The sequence below is a fragment of the Dreissena polymorpha genome, chromosome 2 (genome assembly GCF_020536995.1).
Source record: "Dreissena polymorpha isolate Duluth1 chromosome 2, UMN_Dpol_1.0, whole genome shotgun sequence".
NCBI classification, from domain to species: domain Eukaryota; kingdom Metazoa; phylum Mollusca; class Bivalvia; order Myida; family Dreissenidae; genus Dreissena; species Dreissena polymorpha.
The window spans coordinates 96,293,855-96,298,959 of record NC_068356.1 but is presented as its reverse complement, the minus strand read 5'-3'; the positions used below and the strand labels follow the sequence as shown (position 1 = coordinate 96,298,959).

Here is a 5,105-nt window from a genome sequence, read left to right as displayed (position 1 = left end):
TAAGTATTCTTTCACAAACATTTTTTAAATAAATTGTTTTCTATGGAAGAGCGCTATGAAATGTAAGTGGTTTCAGCCAAGCAGAAATTGGGTTGGTAAAAAACAAAGTGTCATAAAATTCAAACCAGTATCATTTAGGTAATATTTTGAACTTTTATAGATACACTATAAACAGCAAAAATACCAAAAAAAGACAAATTTACCGTTTACTTTTTGAAATAAAAATAAAAATGCAACATGCATGATTCGTATTTTCAGCAGTAAATTACCCAGTTTAGTCATAACGTTGTTTATTTCATGTTAAGCTAATGAGTATGAATGAAAGCAGTATTATTAAGCTATTCAAAGTAATTATTTTTAGCATACAAGCATTTTCTATTAACTGTAACTGAAGATGCTATATCGACAGACGCTGAAGTAGCAAAATTTTCACAATTCAAGTCAATATTTATGTACTATTTACTATGACAAAAGCTTCTATTAATTACAGATATGATAAAGAAGTTTCCTTCTGTTAGATAAATAGAGGGTATTTTTTTTTTTGAGTGAATGTGAAACATTATTTATTTTTTATTTCAATGATAAGTGAGAAAATTGCAATATTTTCTCGAGCATGGTGCTAGTGAAAATATGAAAATGTTGTACTTCGATGCAAAGCTTGGTTTAGACAGGTAGATATTGCAATTTGTGTGTTATTGCTGGAAAACTGGACTACTTTTAAACAATAAACATAGCTTATATTCTATATGAAATCAAATTACGTTGGAAAAGAAATAAAACGCGTCGCAAAAAGTATGCGTTGTCGGAAGGATTTGAACCTGCGTGGGAAGATCCCAAGAAATTTCCAGTCTATCGCCTTAACCACTCGGCCACGACAACTGCACATTAGTACCTGCTTAAATTAGATATCCATAAGTAAACAGGTAAAAAAGGCTCTTCAATATTCGAAGAAATCGCGGGAAATCATTAAAGTTGCGCTACCTTAATGAAAATATATATCTACTTTTACCGTCGACATGCCCTTTTAAAAAATGTAAAATTTATATCATTATATCAATAAAAAAAATCATCAACATCCGCCATAGTCGACTTCAAACTAGAACTATGCACGAAATTGCAAAAATGTGAAGAAAACATTTGCGATTTAACAAATAGTCAATACATGTTCACGAATATGTTTTATGTGTCAGACCGCCGCAATGTTAAAACTTTCCTCAACACACTTTTATAGCGCACATTTCGTTCTGCCGTTTGACCATGGGGGCCTATAAATGTAAACAGAAAGAATAAGTTATCATTTATCCCCACCAAATATTGAACTTGTCCGTTGGTTGAATTTATTTTCAAATTATCGTGTTACGGTCATTATTACAAAAGGCAGAAGGGAAAAGCATAGGTTTTTTAAGTCTGATAATTGTAATAGACTCATCTTCAAGCGACTTTGGCATTTACCCGATCACTAGGATATAATTCGTCCGTTTATATTCTTACACAATAGAACTAATCATGAGAACTAACGTTAATTCATTGTCGCTGCACCTTAATCTTACACTTGTTTCCAATAACCTGTAATACACAATATTACAAGGAAACCTAAACTAATTCGCAGGCATGTGTTTCATGAATGTTGAAATGCAAACACGAATGAAATATATTCTCAGACCAGATGTTAATAACGCTCACGTTGATTGATTGGAATGAAAAAATAAACATTAAATTACTGGTTTGCTTCTAATTGAGCCGTAAGCGCAAACATCTCGTGAAAATAAAGTAATTACTTCTGAGAGTGTTTTGTACTTGAGTTTCAACAGTTCCACAAATAATTTATTACACCAATTATGTACTTGCTTTCGGTCGAGTCTATTAAGAAAGGATCTATCAATAAAAGTGAAAGATATGTGTATTAATATATAATAGAATACACATTGAGCACTTAATTCGACGAGCTCCAGGCCTTTTTTGTGTCTGAGGTGTTTAAGTTTGTTTGTTTCTTTCATTATATGACGTATACACTATATATATGGTTTTTCACTACTCATACCCTTTTCCATGCAAGTTAAGTAAAACTAGTATTAATTGCAAAAATAACAGTAACTGATAACTGTAATTCTTGAAAACAAAATTCCGTCGTGATAATCACTTAACTAATCCCCACACACAATTGTTTGCCTGGGCTGATATTCGAACTCATACTTCATGATAGCCAGCCCTGTGCTCTTCCTCTAGAGCTAACCGGATCCGACAAAACTGGTACACAAATAAAAAGGATGTTTACTTTACTAAAACTGTATCTTTAATTAGAAAAACATTTAATGTTTGAATTTACCCAACAAACGCGTTGTATCTTCTTTTTTCCCTATTATTTAAAAGGCTTGTCTGGTGCATCGACGCGATTTGACTTAACAAGGAATCTTAAGCCTGGGTAGAACCAGTACTTGATGTATTTGGGGAAGATCTGAAAAACACAGTGGTGATCAAACACGTGACCTCCCAATCGCTAGGCGGACACCATATCCACTAAGCCACGGCGACTGCATCAGCGAAATTTTCACTACAGACCCATGGTATAAACGCAATATCCACTACAGACTATTGGTATGAACTGATTACTTACAAACGTTTCGGAAGAACAAATTACTAACTTCAGATGCTTGTATGAACAGATATTCCCCGCACGCACTTGGTACGAATGGAATATTTAAAAAAATGGGACACATACACACATATATCTACGCCTTATTCACTATTAAAGACCTCAAGTTATATCTTATATGCCGAAGACAAAATGCTTTTCGAGGCCTGCTAAACAGTGCTACGAACCGTGCTTGACGACATAGTCTATATCAAGAGAGAATAACTGTAACGGGAAATAGAAAAATCAATACACTTAAAATAAAAAGTTTGATATTTTAAAAAGGAACTTGCTAAACAAATGTTGATTTATTTCTAAACAACGACACACTAGAATAAAACAATACCTTCAAGTAGTATACTTTTTGAAAATGTAAATTTCAATAAAAATGTACAGCAGTCATATAAATCAATTCTTCGACTATTCTAAGTCTTAAATAAGTATGAATTTAGCACATGAAAAAGAAAACTCGAACTAAGTTATACAATTGCAGCATTTGTATTAAAATACTTTTTCGAGATATGGGGAACTACAAGAGCAACGATAAAGCTGCAAGACATACAGCGTTTTTAAGAAAAATACTATACGTATTGTCAATTCATCTCGTTGATTGAAGAAATCCGGGCAATGTCCCTTTTAAAGAAATACTGGTGTTAATTTTTTTAAATAAAAATAGCGTTACGAAGGTCGAATATAATTAAGAAAAACGTTGCGAACAACGGTCAAATAAATAACAATCAAAACTGGGCTTGGATTGTAAAAACCAGTCTCGAAAGCATACAAATGTAGATCATAATTATGGATAAACTAAAACTTAATTGAAGCCCAGCTAACTTAATGTTAACAAGGATAGAAGACCTTGACAATCACATACGGAACAATAAAATCAACAATTATACCTGCTATCTTACTAAAACAAAATATAAAATTGCTTAGAGTAAATTCTAAAAATCATCATATCGGCCATATCACTAAAAGACCAAATCGTTAATGTACATTCTGTAACATGAACAGAATAGAACATGCATATCATGTGTTGTAAGTCACTCCATTTTATACAAACCTCAAAACAACACAATATAATGTTATCATTTTTTCAGAGGGTAATGTCTGCAGAGAATAAAACTTATACATACATGTAGAGAAATTCATATATAAAACACCTAACTTAATAAGCCAATTACATATCCATTGAACTATATAATAATATATATAAACCAGTAATAAATTAATTTAGTGAGTGTAGGTTATCTTAAGCTGTTTGGCAAATTGTCACTCGCAAGAATTGATTGACCTCGTTATTTATCTCATTATGTTGTAAAATGTACAATGTTCATATTTGTATTCATATACGCACGAAGTATTACAAGAAATTCTATAACTTTTTGAAGAAAAGATTCTTTAATCTTAAAAAAACATAAGCACGTTAAACAAGGGCAGTGCGAACGAATTAATTTAAAAAAGAGAGCATTATCAGACAGTAATCATCATCGACCAAACAGCAATACCCATGTTTCCATACAATACTCATTATGTATCAATTACCTGTATCCAATACATTATCAAAACCAGTTTTAAATTTGACGTTTTGGTGAGAGAGTTTTTTAGTCTTGACTTTTTCAAGATATGACATATTGTTGTTGGAAAAAGACACGTTGAAGATATCAAAATGAATGACGACTTTATCTTTTTGAGTTGAAGAAGTCTCCGTTGAAAGATAAAATAAATACCGAATTATACTTTAAAAATATGTATAACAATATTCGTTTCACAACTTCATCCTTATATATATTATTAAGTGATGGTAGTGTGGAAGGAAATATCATATTCATATTAATATAATAGGGCATTTGATCTAAAAAGTGTTTCGCTATGTTGATTTAACAATATTTGATAGTTCATTTTTCCCCTTTGCGCTTCACTTTTACACTACCGTAATGGTAAGTATTACATAGTGGTACCGCTTGCAATGTTTTGCTCTGAAGACTTAAGATTTATTTCCAAATTCATAAAGATTTATATTTAGCAAACTATGAAGATGTATAGTTGTAAACGTAGGTTACTGAAAGAGTAATAACCGCATAGCAACCCGTTATATTAGCATTCACTTTTCTCAGAAAGACAGATACTTAACACCAACTTCCATTACATTTAAAATAATCAGAACGGTCACAAAGCGGACATATTCCCGAGGGTACACATATTAATAAAAGCTTCATTCATCATAGAAATATCAAATTAATGTGTCTTGTTCATAGTGTTTTTTATACTCACGGAGTAACGTTACTTTCTTTGCTAAGGCCATGTCTTGTTAATCGTACTGCCGTGAAACTATTGGCTTAACGCCAAATAGTTCAACTTCTAAAAATTGCAGCCGTAAAACTATTGGCTTGGTACGTAAACCACGGATTATCAAAGGTACAGACGTTTTTTATAATTGATAACACAATTCCTTATTGAAGAAATGTCATTC

General features: G+C 31.9%; 1 non-coding gene across 1 annotated transcript; it reads right to left on the bottom strand.

The window, feature by feature from the left end:
• Positions 1 to 797: 797 nt before the first annotated feature.
• Positions 798 to 879, bottom strand: Trnas-gga (transfer RNA serine (anticodon GGA)). Its single transcript has one exon. It is a non-coding gene; the product is annotated as a tRNA-Ser (tRNA).
• Positions 880 to 5,105: the final 4,226 nt, after the last annotated feature.